This window comes from Macaca nemestrina, chromosome 4, assembly GCF_043159975.1.
Source record: "Macaca nemestrina isolate mMacNem1 chromosome 4, mMacNem.hap1, whole genome shotgun sequence".
NCBI classification, from domain to species: Eukaryota; Metazoa; Chordata; class Mammalia; order Primates; family Cercopithecidae; genus Macaca; species Macaca nemestrina.
Genome location: NC_092128.1, coordinates 82,723,048 through 82,742,693, shown reverse-complemented (window position 1 = coordinate 82,742,693; position 19,646 = coordinate 82,723,048). Strand labels below are relative to the sequence as shown.

At 35.7% G+C, this 19,646-nt stretch overlaps 1 long non-coding RNA gene across 1 annotated transcript in view; it reads left to right on the top strand.

Annotated features, from left to right (window-relative positions):
* The first annotated feature begins 6,017 nt into the window (after window positions 1-6,017).
* LOC139362809 (uncharacterized) overlaps window positions 6,018-19,646 on the top strand; it is a 229,864-nt gene continuing 216,235 nt past the window's right edge. The window contains exon 1 of the long non-coding RNA XR_011622188.1: window positions 6,018-6,413. This is a non-coding gene — a long non-coding RNA (uncharacterized lncRNA). The remainder of the gene's footprint in view (window positions 6,414-19,646) is intronic.

The window sequence follows — 19,646 nt, the reverse complement described above, 5'->3', positions numbered from 1 at the left end:
GCTATTACATATATAGCTGTTATGAACAATCATGTATGTTTTTGTGTGGGCATATGTTTCATTTATCTTAGATATATACCTAAGTGTAGGTATATATCTCTTTATCTAAGTGTCGGTATATATCCGTATACCTAAGTGTAGGTATATATGAATTTTAAAATATTCCCCTCTTGTGGATCATAAGTACTGCCTAATTTAAGCATTTGAAGTGTGAGAGATACTTTATTCCTTTTTGTTTGGAAGCAATTTGATGGTGCTGTAGTTTTTTGCAACACTTTTATTACATAATCCCTCCAACAGACTCCGGGTCACAGAACAGGTGAATGTTTACCTTTTTAAGAGACTGTTGAAATGCTTCACAAAGCCAGTGTGCCATTTTTATTTTCACCGGTTTTATGTGAGTGTTCCAGCTTCACCACATCATCACCAACACTTGGCCCTGTCAATGTTTTTATTCTCATCATTCTAATACATGGTTTGTTGTTTCATAGTATTCAACAGTCAGCATGTATCATATTTTGCTCATACATTCCTAGAAGAAAGGGTAACTAATATTCATATGCCTTCAACTTTCTGGTGCTGTACACTGACCAATTGCTTCCCAGTACAACCACAACAATTTACACTTCTACCACCTGTACATGAGGATTTCTATTTCTTTATATAGTTGACAATGCATGGTATTGTACCACACCCAAATTGGTCCTGTTCAGTAGGGACATAATTATAACTTAAACTTGTGTTTCTTGCATTATAAGTAAATTTAAGCAATTCTTGTATATGTAAACTACATGGCTTTCTCTGTCTTTCATTTGTCTTTTATGTCCTTAATTTTTTTTTTTTTTGCCAATTTTTAAATTGTTTTTCCAGTTTATTTTTAGAAGCTCCTCCTACATTCTAGGCCAATGTTGTTCAATACATTGAACTTTCTGCAGCGAGGGAAATGTTCTATATCTGTGCCATCTAATATAATACCGATAGCCGTACATGACTATGGAGCATTTGAAAAATGGCTAGTGATCACTTGAGGTCAGGAGTTTGAGACCAGCCTGGCCAACATGGTAAAACTCCGTCTCTACTAAAAATACAAAAAATTAGCCGGGCATAGTGGTAGATGCCTGTAATCACAGCTACTCGGGAGGCTGAGGTGGGAGAATCGCTGGAACCCCGGAAATGGAGGTTGCAGTGAGGTGAGATTACGCCACTGCACTCCAGCCTGGGTGACAGAATGAGAATCCATCTCAAAAAAAAAAAAAAGAAAAATGGCTAATGGCATTGAGGAAGTGAACTTTTTATTTTACTTAATTTTAACTAATTTTCATTTCATTTAAATATTTGCATGTGGCTAGAGACTACTGTACAGAAAAATTCTAGATATGAGTTCCTTATCAGTATCATATACTGCAATTACCTTCTTTGTGGCTATTTGTCTACTAATTTTTTCTGTGGTTTTCTTTACTGAATAGAAAGATTACATGTAAAGAGTATATCTCTGTAATTCTCCCCATTGATGGGTCAAGAAGAAAAATCTTTGCTTTTGATGTATTCAATTGTATCAATTTTTATTTTTGGTTTTTAGTGTCAGGGTTTTCTTTAATAAGTATTTTCTCATGTTGAAGTCACAAAGATAGTCCCCTTTTTTTGTTCTTTTGGTATCAGTTAATCATTTAGTCTTGTTTTCTCCTATGTAGCCATACAGTTTTCACTCTGTAATATATTAATCTCTTTGTAACTAACTGCTTTGTGGAGCCTTACTTATCATCTTTCCAAATTACATTTGTATCTTTCTGAGCTCTGTGTTCTTTCATTGGGTTGTTTCTCCGTTCTTGTGCTTATCTGATAGTGCTCCTACTATCAATCATAGTTATGACAAGTGTTTAATATTCAACTAGACAATAACCTGATGTTTTGGTCATTTTATTTTTCAAAATTGCTTTAGCTTTTTGTAGATCATATTCTTTAATATGAGCATTATAAAAGCATGATCTTTATTATTGTATAACTTACATATAGTATACGGCTCAATGAATATTTATATGTGTATATAACATGTAATTACCACCTAAAAACTGTAGCATATTTCTACCACTCTCAAAATCTCTCCATTCCTTTTATAGTCAATGCTCCTTCACCCCCAGAGGTAATCAGCATTCTGAATGCTGTAATTATAGGTTAGTTATATACTTCTTTGGTCTGACTCCTTTCAGTCAACTTAATGTTTCTCATGTCATTCACATTATTGTATCAGTAATTTATTTTGCAATTTATATTGCTATACAGCACTTCATCTTATGAATATACCACCTTTATTTATCCACTTTCCTAATGAACATTTGGATAGTTTCTAACTTGAACTTATTTAATGGTGTGCTAGTAAACAATTTCTGGGAAGACAAAAAGTAGCATTTGCCAATTCCCCGGGCATAAATACTTCTACCATGGCCAAGTCCAAGCTGCATGGTTTTAAAACAAGCTTTCCACTTTTTTTGTGAGCATCTACACACTAACTCAAATGTACACCTGGAGCTATTATAAATAAAGCTGCTCTGAAAATTCTTATATAAGTGGGACATTTTTTGTACATTTGAACTAATTTCATTTGGGTATGTGTGCTAATTATGGGATTTCTGGATAATAGGATAGACATATGTTTAATTAGTAGAAACTGGCAAATTTCTTAATTACTGGTCATTTTTACAACAAGCAAAATTATACTTTATCAAATTCTTTTCTCCCTTTATTGACATAATCTTGTGATTTTTCTTCTTGACCCATCAGTGGGAAGAATTATAGAGATATACACTTTACATGTAATGAAAATATTACTATTTGATCAAATTATACTCTTTTTTGAACACACTTTTGGATTTGTTTAGTGTTTTGTTTAGGCTTTTTACATAGATATCATACGTTTGTGCTGAAATGAAAGCAAAAATATTATTTTAATTTCAAAACTTAGATTAAAATTTAAAGTATATAAATTAGAACATATAGAAGCTCTCATAAAGTTTCTATTATTGCTTATTTTTAGCTCAGCTTTGTTCTTTAAGGCCATAGTCCTAAAATTATTGCTTTTAACCCTGGAAGTACACTAAAATCACCTGAGGAGCTTTTATAAAAATTCTGGATCCTCACATTTCGAATCAGAATTGTAATTCTAGTGTCAGGAAATAGCTGTGAGAATCATACGGGGTATCACCCTTAGCTCAGATAGAATCTACTGTGCTAGAGATGCCTTGGTGATTATGAAATATATGTGTACATCATACACACAAACACACACCTTAAGACTATGATTAAGGAGAGGGTTAAATAGCCTTTAGTTCTGCATCTAGCTCTGAAGTTCCATGATTCTTAGAAAATGTTAATTTGCTTATTTAGCTTTCTTCATTAGTTCTGCAGCTCACCAACCAGCCATCCAGTGATTTCAAAGTGCAACATTTTCCCCTGAAGTGAAATTCACAAAGTTACAAGTGAGGGACTCTCACATGTCTCTAGTCTCAATACATCCCTTTGATTTTCCTAATGGGAGAAGCCAAGATTTTTGCCTTCCTTCTCTCCTGCTTCTTGCTGCAAATAGGTTTTTCTTCTTTTTATTCATTCATCTGTCCACTCTCCCAACAAGCTGCTTCTGTAAAAGGTATTTCATAAAGCTGTTTTCAAATCTTACAGATTCCTAATCAACAAAGTGAAATTTTCTACATTTTTAAGATGATGTGGGGTACATTGGATGAAGTAGCTTTTAAGTCCATCAACAGAAGAGCCTCTCTATGTATCTTTTCTTTTGATCCTCAAAGTCCAAGTTCTTGTGAGGCAACTGAGATTTCAGTTACAGAATGAACTGGCTGAAGTCTAAAGTTTGAATTGAAGTTTATCCACTTTGGGAAATTCAAGCCTCAGCATGAAATAGGCACACTCTTTATTAAGTGTGTTGAGTTTAAATGTATTTTGTAACATTCAGAAAAAAATGTCTGGCATGGTCCTAGTCAGTAGAGAAATGCACACAAATTATAAGAGTCAATATGGGAGAGTAGAAAGGATACAGGACCAAGATCAGGTGTGAATCAATTTGGAAGAGTGAAAAGAATATAGGAACAAGAACAGTAAGTCTTTGCTCTATTGTTCACTGACTGTTGTGGAAGAAGGGTTCACATTTTCAGAGCTTAAGTTCCTCCTCCTTAAGATAGGAGATGAATTATTCCCCTTATTTCAGATTCCTACGAGTAACAAATGAGGAAATAGATATGATTTTTTTAAATTTGAAAAGTGCAATCCACATGAAGAATGTATGAATGGTAAAGTGAAGCCACTGAAAAGCCACTGAACTTTTTGCAGGATATTCATAGAAATGAGTTGAAATCAGAGCTCCAAGCGCAGTCCAGTTAATGGCAACAATCATCTATTGTCACTCAACAATGGTGGTAACCTCTATTGAGTCCTGTTTATTTTAGCTATTTAATAACTTTTCTCCACATGAACACTTTCCATCGCTATAGAGAATCTCTAAGAAATCATGTGAGCACATTTAACACAATTATCTTAGTGCAATTTTTCCTCCAGGATCAGAAAACTAGGGACTAGCATTAGATCTTTATCAGAAAATAAATTATCATGCCTTTTAATTCAGTAAGAAACTTTTTTTTTCATTAGATTGATTTTGTTGATGAAGTACGGTCTGAAACCTTGTCTAACATATTATGTTGTATTTTGTTTTCGTTTTTTTTTTTCAGATATAATTTGTTAGTTTTTCACGCAGTTTTTTATTTTGGGTGATCTACAGTTCTCTTTATTAGTATATCTGTCAATTTCTTCATATACAGGGCAATTAATCTCACCTTTTCCCTGAAGTGTATTTTTTAATATATTAGTTAGGCTAAGGAAATAGAACATAAAATATCAGTAAAGAAATTACCATGCAGTTCATTTGCTTTCAGTTTGAATAATGAAATGAATATAGGTAGATAACGTATACATGATAGCCCCCAGGAAAAACCTGAATGTTGTCTCGTTTCCACTTAAAACATACTAGGCATAATTTACAATGGAGAGAAGTAGATTTTTCCAAGTAGCTTGTGGAACTTAGTACTGGGATGGCTTAGATCAATGGTTTTGAAAGAGGAAGGCGGAATGATTTTGCCTCCAGGGAACTTTTGGCACCATCTTGAGTATTTTTGGTTGTAACAACTGAAGGGGTGCTATAGGCATCTTCTCGCAGAGGCCAAGGTAGGACAAGGCTAAACATGCTACATTGCACAAGACAGCCCCACAACAAATAATTATTCCACTTGAATTATCAACAGTAAGAGATTAAGAACCCGCCTTTGTTTCAATGGGTGATAAGTTTCCATAACTTGAAAGGAGCCTCTACATTGGGCCTTGGGGAGGGAAAAGAAAAAATTTCATAACAGCGAGTTGAAATAGTGTAAGTGAAAGCCACAATTTCAGCTGGTAGCCTTAAGTGCTGTGGTGTTCACATTAGCTCCACCTTTGATGCTTTTCAAATTTACAGAAATGACCCTAGTAGACTTAGAATAAATTGTATCTAAAGCCATTCTATCAATGGATTTGGGGGATTGCATTGGTGAGAGCTTTGATCTTTGTAGGTCACTGAAATGGCCAAAAAGAAAAAAAAATACAGAGGAAATTGAATAAGAACAAAATCCAGAAAGATAAGCATGAGTAGGGAATGGTAATACAATGGTGTATCTTGTTCTCCGTAGCTGTTTGGGAGGGGGAGGAAGCAGATTTGAAAGGGCTTGGGAAAGATGTGGAGCCTACTGACTCAGGATCAAATCCCAGCGGGGCGGTATCTGCGAGTCGCCGCAACCCACAGCCTCAGACAATATAGCTGACCTTGGTCCTAGGACCTGCTAGGGCGCCGGGACACAGGGTATGGATTCCGAGGGCAGCTACTGCCCGCTGTGGGACCCTCGCAATGGGACATGGGACTCTGGGCTCTGGAGAGCGTGCAATACAGCACAGGGGTGCGGACATGCGGGGGACGGCTGTGCGCAGAGCTGAGGCTGGGGCACCGCGGGTCCTCCCTCTTGGGCAGGGAAGGACAGGTCGCACGCGCCACCAGAGGCGCACAGGACCGGTGACAGCTGCATTCGGGCTGGAACTGGCGGCAGGGCAGTCAGGGCGGTATCCGGCGATCGCAGGGTGGGCGGCTTGCAGGGATCAGGAGCCAGAGGCAGGAGGCCCCTCTTTACCCTTAATCCCCGCCTCCCTCTGCCCTGACGCCCAGCGCGCACTCCATCGCAGGCCGTGAAGTGGGCCATGTGAGCAGTCTCCCTCCTCCTTTCCCCACGGGCGCCCTGGATTTCGTGCGCGGAGGGCACCCCAGGCCCCGCAGACCCTCCCACGCTCTGCCCAAATCCCTGGGCCAGAGTCCACCGTCAGCATCGTTGCTTGTAAGTCTTGTCTGTTTAGTTAGACAGAACTTCCAAGAACTGAAAGTTCTAAAATCCTTTCCCGCACTCTTGGTGGGGGTTGGAGTAAGTTGTGGAGCGAGCAGGGAGATTTGACCCGGATTAATACAGTAAATCTTTAAAATAGGCATATCAATGATATAGTTTCATCTTTCCAAACTGCTATTAAATACGACCTGAAGTGAAAAATGACGTCCATGTTGAGTGCAAAATTTAGAGGGCTGTCATTAGACAAGCAGACCTAGTGAATGCGATCATTCTATTCAGCTGGAACTAGGCTTCTGAACAAGAGTGGCAGAAGTCGTTTCAAAAACTTAAAAATAAGTTCCCATCATCTATTTCTTGCATACATCTAGTGATAACATTGATTTTATATGAAAAGAAATTTAGGGTTAATGCCAATTTTGTTGAAACTTTGACCCTGTGCATATTTTACAAACTTTTTTTTTTTTTTTTTTTTGTGGAACAGTTTTGCAAATGTGACCTATATAGAAGGAGATAATTTGGGAGTAGGGGGATGAAGAAACTTTTCTAGAGTATAAAACACATTTAATAAGAAACCTGTTTCCTAAGCTACTTTCATACAGCTTCAGCATGCTGGAGTAGGAGTATGAAGATTTTTTTGTTGTTGGGCTCTGCTTAGTAATTGTGTGGTCCTAGGCAAATCACTTAAGAGTCTAAGGCCGTTTTCCTCACCCTTAATTTTATAAGAGAAGGTCAGTGATTTGATTAGTGGGAATACGATACGTTGTATTTTTCAAACTGTTCATTGGTAATTTGCTTGTCCACCCGACTGTTTTAGGTAGATAAGAGGAGGTGGGCTGGGTGAGGAAAGACAGTGTCTTTTCCAGGTAATTCTGATCATGACCTTTTCCTCATTCCCTTCCCTTTAGGAATTTTTTGAACTCTCTAGTGGACGGAGTCTGGTTAACATTTAACTTTATAAACTACCATATTTGATTTTTATGCCAAAGGTTTTCCTTTAGTCATTTTTTTTTTTTTTCTGAAGCAGAAAAGTAGTGACATATAGATTTAAAATAGGATGGGGTGGTGAATGTTTTACCTTTGAGTTGCATTTGGTATGTTATTTAGTTGAAATATTTTATTTGTAAAAATGAGTTTGGGATACCACACGTTAAATTTTCAGGAGCAGGCTCAGAATATTTAAGAATGAGTGATTTCAAAGTCTATTGGGATATGAGGAAATATCTTTATAAGCTAATTAAGATTTTAATTCTTAATTTGATTCAGTTGTCTCATATTGCCTGGGTAAGTTCAACCATTTAAATTGGGCAAACTCAGCTAAGCCCCTTCTCAGCCTGCAGGCATGCCCAGTCTTTGTCAGGAACTGCAGTACACCAAGGACCAAATCTGATTTTACTGGAATTTACCTTGAGAGTAATGTCCATAATGACTCTTTACCATTTTTTGAGTACTTAAAATATTTATTATTTAGTAGGTCATGGTTAGAAATTATCTCACATTTTATTTATATAGATTGCTATAATACATACATGTAAATATATGTGAAAGTGACTAAAATATTAAATTTGCTGTTTAATTACATCATAAACATATATCCATAGGATTTCAAAGAAAAAAGCATTACTACTCATTTTTTTTTTGTTTTATACTAATAATTTGATATGGAATTTAAATCCGTTCTCAGCCTTCGATGGAATCCTACTCGGGATTGCTTAGGCTGGGCAAATAGTCTGTGCAGGCTGGATTCTATAATGTGTTCCTCAGCTATTTTGAAGGTTACAGTTGGAAAATTCTCCCTTTTCTCTGAATCTCTAAGATATAACAGGATGTTAAAATGGGAGATTCTTGTCAGGGATACAAGAAAACAATTTATGCTCAGCGAATTCCACCCTCAGATCTATGCCACCCATACAGGACTTGGAAAGGAGATGGTGAAGCCTAGCTTTCAACTCTTGACTTATCAGTCACCAGGATGATATATTAGTGGTAGCGATGGGTTAACAGGGATGTTGAGAAGACCTGCAGAGATGGTTTGTTTGGACAAATTATGAAGGCTTCCACTCTTTCCTCATAGAAGAGGGAAAGGGGCTGCTTTATGAAGGAAGGAAGTGTTTCTACCTTTCTCAAATCCAGTCGGAGAAGTTTCAAAGTATCAATTTATAGGACCTTATAACATTCCTTGGAGTTTTGGAGATGAATGCTTACATGTACCTGAAAACATGCCCTTGGCTGATCACAGCTGGAAACCTGCATTGTGAGTGAGCTATAATGACATATATGGTGGGGGAAGGATGTATAAGTTTTGTCAGTTGATACTTGGAAAAGCTTCTCAGCATAAGATGGATCCAGGATGGGAAAAGATAAAGTTTTATTTTTGTATGAAGTTTGAAGTTTGGATTATTACATTAAATGTGTACTTTAAGAAATGGGACTATTTTTTGACTAAAAAGAACCAGAAACCTACTTCATGAGGTTTTATCCAGGAACAAGAAAAGAACCTGCCCACAGAAGAGGGTTGAAAGACTAGGAAGTGATTCCTTATGCACACAAAGCAGTCTAATTTCTTTCATGACATGCTTATGCCATAATAGTTCTTTTGACCCTGGCTCAGCTATAAAACCTTTGTCAATGTACTTAATCTTTCCAAAGTTTTAGTTTCTATGTCAGTAAATGAGCATGATATTGGAACCTATTTCAAATATTATTTGTGATAATTAGACTGTAATTAGCACAGTGCCTGACACAATGTAAGCAACTATAGCTATTATTAGTATGATTGATTTTTACACAAATGTCATAACTCCTAGTTCAGTATTGGGCTCTCTTAGGTACTAGTAGAAGTCTGTTACATTGAATTATCAGGATAAGTTGGTTGATGCAATAAAAACTAACAATTTTTTTTTTTTTTTTTTGTATTTGGGGCTAGAAGAAAGTGGCGACCAAAAACTTAACTTGTCTGACTCCTTGATTCTTTGTATTACTTTCAAATGTGAGGAAAAAAAAGCTACAGTTTCCCTGACTAGTCTTTTCCCCAACTCCTTCAGTAGTAAACACAATAAAATAACATCTTAGAGATACAACTAAAAATGTAGTTATTAAAGTCCAGGTACAAACTGGAACTCTATTGGCCATCTTTATAAAAAAGTTTTAGAAAGACAAAACTTCTGATGATGAACTTTTGATGAACTTCTTATGAAGTTCAAAATGGAGACCAATTGTTGAAAAAAAGGCAAAGCTAGTACTTCTAGATCAGATGTTATCGAAGTCCAAGTCCTACTGCCAGTGAATTGTTTTCAAATTACTCAAACATCAAAGGCACATGTGGCTGTGGATAAATGTAAACATTTGAAATCTCAGAAGCACTACTTTGGATTTAAACACTAAGAAGGTTCATGCACACATCGTGACCATGTAAGAAGTAATACCACTGTTCCTTTCTTTGACTTTCCTAATGAGGAAAACAAACTGATGTGTTACGAAACGTAAGACAAATGCTAAATTCCAGAGGAGGGATTTGAGTTTAGGAAGGCACTAAAAATGTCAAAATGGGTTTTTATGGTCCCATAAACACAAAGGCTTGGCTCTGGACTTTTTGTTAACTTTTAGTAAAATTACACAAGCAAGCCTTTGCATACCAGGATAATTTCCTCAGTTCATAAAACACCCAGAGAAGAAAGCATCAAGCTCACTAAAAACTAACTCACCATGACTTGCTCAACGATACAAATTAAGTATTAATATATAAAAAAAGTTGGATATCCATGGTTTACTTTTTTGCTATGAGGGGAAATAAACTTAGCACTTTCATCTTGTCTGTAGTCTCTTGTTTTCTAAACATGGTATCAAGGTCATTTATTTCTTTGTACATATGTAATCGCTAGGATCTGAGAAAAGTAACTTTGCGCAACTCCCGTTCATCTTCTTTCCACAGCTTCTAAGCTCTCAAACTGCAGAGATAAAACACTTCCAAATGTGGGAGGCACAGTATCAGTACAAATTCATCCAAACTTGGAAGAGTCTTTTTATATTTTTAAGTTTCCTTGTTGGGATATATATCCTTTGATAGTATAAACTGTATCCTTGCAAGAAAATTATCTAAATTTTCAAGGCAGTAAATAATATCGTTTTAGTGAAAATGATGGTATAAATAGTTGTATCTTTTTTTTAAACTTATTTTCTTTTCTGTACCCATCTTGTCTTCGGAAAAAGTATTCTAAGCAAGCTTGAAATATAATTCTGAGTTGGAAGTATTCTCATAAGTTACTCAGTCCTACACCTTCATTTTATAGCTGAGTTTTAGAGAGGTCAACATTCCAGATCAACTAGTAAGGCCAGGGCTAGAAGCTAAAACCTTAAGTTTATGACTTTTTCATTCTCTATAATAAAAAGCAGCCCAGGAAAGTTAATCTGTGAAGATGTCTTGTTTTATCTTGTTTTGCTTTTTATTATTTAAAACAATTGGTTTCAGCCAAATTTACATAAGTTATTTTGTAGAATAGCTTAATAATTTGATATATATTTTTTTTAAGATTTGAAAATAATATTGTTTAAAACTCAGTTGTATAAATTATCTTAGTTCATTTCAAGATATGAAACTCTAGTTTAAAATTATGAGAGAACATTTAGAACTTATCTGAAAAAAGCCATAGGATTTGTTAATAGGCTGTCTCTTCTTTGGTAAAATGTTGCAATTTTTCCCAACATTTTTTAGACTCTAACTTTTGTGATAGAAAAAAACAAATGTTTAAGGAATTTGAAACAGCATATTTTTTTTTTCAAATATTTTTAGTAGTGCTTTGAGTAGTTTTTTTTCAAATATTTTTAGTAGTGCTTATTTTGCGACTTTTTAAATTTTAAGGTTTGGTATATTAAATATTCTATTATGCGCTGGTGTGTATACTTTGCTTGAAAGTTTAAATTATGGTAAATTTCATAGTTCTGAATTACACACCTTGTCAAACTTAACCACTTGATATATCTTTTTTGGAAGGAAAAGAGTTTAATAGGAGTTCACTGGGTTATATACTAAACAATAGTTTGGTTTATTAATTTTTAATTTGTATAATACAATAAATGCACAGAAATTCATTTGCCAATAAAAATGTTTAAGAATTTTTATAGATGCAAAAGGAATTATTTATTAAATAATGGCAAAATTGGCAATCCATTTGAAAGGAATCAAACAAATTGTGGATCAATTAATATATGTTTAACAAGTAAAATCAGCTATTATTTTAACTATAATTAGGTTATATTGAAACTGTAATAATTTTAATTAGAGATTAAACAAAAACTTGCAAATTGACAAAATGAACTTTATAATTTTAAGACAAATGATTGTTAACATTTATGTTTCTGAAATCAATACGTTTTTAAATAAAACAGTGCACGAAATAACCATTCTATTTTTCCATTAAAGTTTTTGAACATTTCTATATGAATAAGATATTTCACAAGTATTCATCTGCCCTTCAAACTCCTTTAATGAAATCACCCTTTCTTCAGTCACCATAACTTAAAGCATTCTTTTTTTTTTTTGTATTGGGTTAAAGAAAAATGGTGCCTTCTAATTTAACCAACCATGTGAAAGACTTGACTTGAAACTAGATAAGTAACAATGAAAGCTGCTGTTAGCAGAAAATCTAAAACACATTTGATACTTTCACAGGGATTTTCTTCTATTTAATATATAGTGATGTTAAAATCTTTGGGAGTAGTTGAAGACAGACTTGGACCATTAAGTAAAAGATAGATGATGGTTCATCCATGTCAGTTCTTGAAATTGGTTGTAAAATGCACCATGAAATAAATGTCTCTCATTTGCTATTATATCCCTAGATATCTTTGATATTACACATTAGCGTACTGACTGAAATTGTAGGACTTAAACACTTAATTAGGTGACCCATTATCAGATAGATTTTTAAGAATAGGAGTCTGGGATATGTGCAGATATAAACATTTAAAACATTGTGGTGTATATGACATAATGTATCTAAAAACATCATTGAAACTTAATTATATCCTGGTAGCAGTTCAAGAATACAGAGTTACATTTGGTTCTTTAAAAAGTAAACATTAATGTTCAATCATTATTGTTGGTTTATACGAAACAAGGATAATATTCTTCCTAGCATAAGCCAATTAAGTTATCAACAAGATTTTGCTTTTCATCACACACTAGACATTTTATATTGTCATATATTGGATCTTGCACTCCTTATTTTTAAAACAAAAAGCAAACAAACAGCAACAAAAAAAACTATCTCATTAATGGTGAAGAATGTAGACTTTGGATCCAGACTGACTGCATGCAAACCTTGGCTCCACAATTTCATAGACATATGATTTTGGATATTAGTTATACTCCCTGAGGCTCAGCTTTTAAGTAAAGTAACGTAAGGTTTGTACCTTTTTTCAAAGGGTTGCTGAGATAATTGAATTATTTAAATCATGTAAAGCACTTAGAATTTTGGCCAGTATGTAGAAATCATCAACAAATGTTAACTACCAGCTAGTTTTCCTTCCTTTCTGTCCTACTTTTCAAATTATTATCTTATGTTGCATTCTCTTCTTTCTTTAAATTTTCCCCCTAGGTCCTATAGATATGAATCTGACTTCTCTAAAACTAAATTGTGTGTGTATGTGTTTGTGTGTGTATGTGTGCATGACAGAGAGAGAGAGAAATAGTAATATTTTGATACAAGACATAGCAGAAGCACTTACAGGATTTCTCTTTACACTAAAGAGCCATCTTATAATTAGAGGCAATTTCATAGCTTGTTCTACCTACATACTTAAACACAATGCTTGCAAGTCTTAATCAGTGACCAAAATAGATTGGCTATCACTATATACATTAAAACCACTTGTTTTCACACTTTTTGATAATTCCTTTAATGATGATAAATCTCTGAACCAGCAAAGGATAGTCAAATATTTTTTTAACCAATGTGGAAGCTTTTAGTGTAGTAGTTGAGATTATTGACAGAATTAGATAGTAGCAAAATTATTGCTACTTAATAGCTGTGTAACATGGCATAAATTACTCAACTAGACTCCCTCTTTAAAATGGCTTGAAGATTATACATTTCTGATGATTTGCATAAGTACAATTCACATAATGTTTCTCATAGTTCAAATAATGCTTCAAACAGGAGCTGGCAAGGAGTAAACAGAAATATGATTGCAGTAGTTGTTATTTACTTTTCAATTGTACTGTAGAAGAATCTTATTGTTTAATTAGCTCAAATGTCATAAAAAACTGCCTTAGTCTTCAGTTTTGCTTTGGTTGTAGAAACTCAGCCTCGGAATGTATCACTTCCAGATATACCTAACCACATCTTGTCCTGGCAAGATCCAAACAGAAAGGTCAGTCATTTCTTATTAGAGGATAAATCAATTGGTGAGTTTCCCAGTGGCAATTTTCACAAATGTCGAGACTTTCCAGGATCTCTTAATGTGGGGAAAATAAAAGTGAGCATGGTGATTTCAAAGACATTTGCCCTTAAAGTAAATTTCAGCAAACCAATTCCCAAATCAAACTGTGACCCACAGCCTTTTATGTCTCTTAATAAGAGTGACAAAATATTTATTTTTCAAATATAAGTCCACATTTTATTACAGTTTTTTTTAGAACATTAGAGAAAAGTTCCACATAAAATGAAAGGGAATTTGTTTGTGGGCTACAAATCAATTCTGAATAAGCAATTATTAAGGCTTTCATCCTCGTGACTGGGGACAACTGCAGGGTTAGAAGCTCATGCTAAGTCGCTCAACATTTGTGGGATATCCAGTGTGTGAGAACTCAGTTCTGAATAATGCAGCAGCATCTATGGAATATATTAAATATTCACAAATAAATCTTATTTTAAGGCATAAATTATTTTAAGTTGCCTATGGATATTTTTGAATGAGGTAGAATATTTGATAAAATCAAGCATTTATTGGAATGTACGTTACTGTTTGAAAAGGAAAAATATGTACGGGCCCCACTTACAGCTGTGCCAAATATTAATAATGATCATGAAACCCCTTTAAATTTAAACTAAAAATCATTATAATGCTATGTTTAAGATTTTAGAAAATATTACAGTTTCCATGGGAATACAATATTCTTTTGAAATTTTTTGGAGTTATCATCTTGCTAAACTAGCAATATTTAGGGATATTTTTATCCTTAAGCAATATTTAAGCAATACCCTTTGAATCAATATTTAAGATAACTGCAGATATCTGGGGAGTTGTAAAGACAGTTGTGTTATTATATGTGCATTTTAAACCCACTTTCTGCCAAGAAAGTAAAAAAAACCTCAGGCATTAGAGGGATTATTTTTTAGTCTCTAAAAGTGTAAGCTGATAAGAACGGATAAAACCAGTAAGAAAAATTCATACTCTCATCACAGATATGCCCAGAGTTGCCTTTTAATTTTTCTTATTTTCTGCTTTTGCAGTATACTGTGGAAAAACAGGGAGCAGGAAACAGAAAGGAGTAATATCTCTTCTGGCAGAGCGGTGTCTTCAAGCTGCAAACTGTGTAGAATAGAGAATGGGGAGTTAAAGGTTTCTATCATTCAGGACGGGGAGTAAAATACAAAATCAAAATTCTTAGATTAAATACAGGTGAGAATGGTGTACAAGGCATTCATCTCTTAAATAAAAAAGAACCTCTGTAGATTTTACAAGGTGAGGTTCAATAAGATTCTGTGCTGGGCAATATGACAGACACAGAAATAAGTTATTTCAGGGGCAGATGAATATCATTAATTGTATTTCTTCAAGCAGTTCCTTACACGTTGCTAATTGGAAATACACTTGTTACTTGTTATGTGACGTCATCATTTTAAACTAGGGATTTAGCAAATAAATAATATAGTAAAAATTCTCAACTTATTTATTTCCCTCTCTTTGTATACCTTGTTGCTTAATACAATTCTATTCCTGTTAGGCCTTTATCCCATTGCTCTTAGAAACTGCCAGTATTCATTTTGCCTTTTTACTTCTTATGTTATTAATTCTCTTTGGAAGATTATCTACTCCCTTATCTGGCTATTTTAAACATCTCTAAAGGGTCAGAATAAATTTTGCCTCTTTGATGATGTCTTTAAATTTTCTTTTCTCTTTTTCTTTTCTTTTCTTTTCTTTTCTTTTCTTTTCTTTTCTTTTCTTTTCTTTTCTTTTCTTTTCTTTTCTTTTCTTTTCTTTTCTTTTCTTTTCTTGTTTCTTCTTTTTTTCTTTTTGAGACAAAGTCTTGTTCTGTCACCCAGGCTGGAGTGCAGTGGTGTGATCATGACTCATTGCAGCCTTAACCTCTCACGCTCAAGTAATCCTCCCACTTCAGTCCCCTGAGGCTGGGAAAACAGGCACAAGCCGCTATGCCTGGGTAACTTTCTATTTTGTGTAGAGTCAGAGTCTGGCTATGTTACTAGGCTAGTTTTAATCTAGTTTTAATTGTTTTCTGCCATAGTTTTTTTGTTTTGTTTTTTTTTTGTTGTTTTGTTTTGTTTTTTAGCTGGGACTACAGGTGCTCACCACCATGCCTGACTAATTTTTATATTATTCCATAGAGATCAGGTTTCATTTTATTGCCCAGGCTGGTCTCAAACTCTTGGGCTCATGTAATCTCCTGCCTGGGCCTCTTGAAGTGTTAGGATTGAGGTGTGAGTTACTGCTCCCAGCATCTGCCATAGTTCTTAACCCCTTTTACTATTGTAATTGTGAGTAATTAATACAAAGTAAAATGATTTAATTATAATTATTAATTATGATTTATTAAAATTGTAAACTATGAAAATATAGCTCCAAATGATCACAAAAACTTTCAGGCATGGATCCCATAATCTAATTCTCCTATGTTCTCTTCAGTGCCAGTAATAGTGACGGTCACAGCCTTGGAAATAGAGATGAGGGTCCATCAGTGGGAAAATTTTATGATAAAATACAATATTTACAGAAATACTAATTATCTATTTTATATTAATTAAATATAATGATACTGTACTGCCATTTATAGGATACTGCATTTTCAAACCTTTCATAGATGTGTCTCAAGTTTTGATCAATTTATACAAATTTTAAAAAATGTTTTAGAAATGTTGCAGGGCATCGGTTAGGATGCTGCATTTCAGTGACCATATGTGGACTGAGACTAGCCAAACTCGGACTTGAAACTGTTTGAGAGTGACTAACGTGGGAGCCAGAGACTTAATGGAGGGGGCAGAATCAATGCAAGATGCTTGGTGTATCCTCTTCTCTGTCATACTTTTGAGAAATTTGTGAATGAGGACAAATGGTCACAAGTATTGAGTATTGGGATGATGGTGGTAGCAATCCTCTAATTGAAATCTAATTGTATCAGGAAAAGCCTCCTATAACAGAATAACTTTAAAATTAGGATAAAAATGTCATAACTAGTGAGAGGAAAAAACATTGGTAGCATGCCATCTTAAAAAGTGATATAACTACAACAAACAAACAAAACAAACAAACAAACCAAAAATAGATGCAGAAAAGGTTTTCGATAAAATTCAACAACCTTTCAGTTTAAAAGCCCTCAACAAACTAGGCGTCAAAGGTACACACCTCAAAATAATAAGAGCCATCCACAACAAACCCACAGCCAAAATCATACTGAACAGGCAAAAGCTGGCAGCATTCCCCTTGAGAAACGGGAACAAGGCAATGATGACAATTTTCACCACTCCTATTCAACATGATACTGAAAGTCCTAGCCAGAGCAATAAGGCAAGATAAAGTAATAAAAGCCATCCAAATAGGAAGAGAGGAAGTCAAACCTTAGGTCTTCACAGATATTATGATACTAGACTTAGAAAACCCCATAGTCTCTGCCCACAGGCACCTAGATCTGATAGACAACTTCAGCAAAGTTTCAGGATACAAAACCAATGTATAGAAATCAATAGCATTTCTATATACCAATAACATCCAAGCTGAGAGCCAAGCCAAGAACACAATTTCATTCACGGTAGCCACAAAAAGAATAAAATAGGAATACACCTCGGAATACAGTTCGCTAAGGAGGTGAAAGATCTCTATAATGAGAATTACAAAACCTTGTTGAAAGAAATCAGAGATGACATAGACAAATGGAGAAACATTCCATGATCATGGATAGGAAGAATCAATATTGTTAGAATGACCATACTGCCTAAAGCAATCCACAGAGTGAAGGCTGTTCGTATCAAACTACCAATGACATTTTTTCACAGTATTAGAAAAAAAAATTCTAAAATCCATTTGTAACCAAAAAAAAAAAAAAAAAAAATCCCAAATAACCAAAGTGATCCTATGTAAAAAGAACAAAACTGGAGTCATTATACTACCCAATTTCAAACTATACTATAAGATAACAGCAACTAAAATAACATGGCACTGATACAAAAACATACAAATGGAACAGATTAGAAAACCCAGAAATAAAGCCACACATCTACAACCATCTGATATTCAACAAAGCCAACAAAAACAAGAAATGGAGAAAGGACTCCCTATTCAGTAAACAGTGTTGGGATAATTGACTAGTCATATGCAGAAAATTGAAACTGGACCCCTACTTTTCACTGTACACAAAATTCAACTCAAGATGGATTAAAGATTTAACTGTAAAACCTATAATTATGAATACCCTAGAAGAAAATCTAGGAAATACCATTCTGGACATCGACCCAGGCAAAGACTTCATGATGAAGACTCCAAAAGCAATTGTAACAAAAATGAAAATTAACAGATGAGACCTAATTAAACTAAAGAACTTCTATACAAGGGGGCGGAGCAAGATGGCCGAATAGGAACAGCTCCAGTCTCCAATTCCCAGCGCGAGCGAAACAGAAGACCGGTGATTTCTGCATTTTCAACTGAGGTACTGGGTTCATCTCACTGGGGAGTGCCGGACGATCGGTGCTGGTCAGCTGCTGCAGCCCGACCAGCGAGAGCTGAAGCAGGGCGAGGCATTGCCTCACCTGGGAAGCGCAAGGGGGAAGGGAATCCCTTTTCCTAGCCAGGGGAACTGAGACACACAACACCTGGAAAATCGGGTAACTCCCACCCCAATACTGCGCTTTAAGCAAACAGGCACACCAGGAGATCATATCCCACACCTGGCTCGGAGGGTCCCACGCCCGCGGAGCCTCCCTCATTGCTAGCACAGCAGTCTGTGATCTACCGGCAAGGCAGCAGCGAGGCTGGGGGAGGGGCATCCGCCATTGCTGAGGCTTAAGTAGGTAAACAAAGCTGCTGGGAAGCTCGAACTGGGTGGAGCTCACAGCAGCTCAAGGAAACCTGCCTGTCTCTGTAGACTCCACCTCTGGGGACAGGGCAATAACAAACGCAGCCGAAACTTCTGCAGACGCAAAGGACTCTGGCTGACAGCTTTGAAGAGAGCAGTGGATCTCCCAACACGGAGGTTGAGATCTGAGAAGGGACAGACTCCCTGCTCAAGTGGGTCCCTGAGCCCTGAGTAGCCTAACTGGGAGACATCCCCCACTAGGGGCAGTCTGACACCCCACACCTCACAGGGTGGAGTACACCCCTGAGAGGAAGCTTCCAAAGCAAGAAAAAGACAGGTACACTCGCTGTTGAGAAATATTCTATCTTCTGCAGCCTCTGCTGCTGATACCCAGGCAAACAGGGTCTGGAGTGGACCTCAAGCAATCTCCAACAGACCTACAGCTGAGGGTCCTGACTGTTAGAAGGAAAACTATCAAACAGGAAGGACACCTACACCAAAACCCCATCAGTACATCACCATCATCAAAGACCAGAGGCAGATAAAACCACAAAGATGGGGAAAAAGCAGGGCAGAAAAGCTGGAAATTCAAAAAATAACAGCGCATCTCCCCCGGCAAAGGAGCGCAGCTCATCGCCAGCAACGGATCAAAGCTGGACGGAGAATGACTTTGACGAGATGAGAGAAGAAGGCTTCAGTCCATCAAATTTCTCAGAGCTAAAGGAGGAATTACGTACCCAGCGCAAAGAAACTAAAAATCTTGAAGAAAAAGTGGAAGAATTGATGGCTAGAGTAATTAATGCAGAGAAGGTCATAAACGAAATGAAAGAGATGAAAACCATGACACGAGAAATACGTGACAAATGCACAAGCTTCAGTAACTGACTCTATCAACTGGAAGAAAGAGTATCTGCGATTGAGGATCAAATGAATGAAATGAAGCGAGAAGAGAAACCAAAAGAAAAAAGAAGAAAAAGAAATGAACA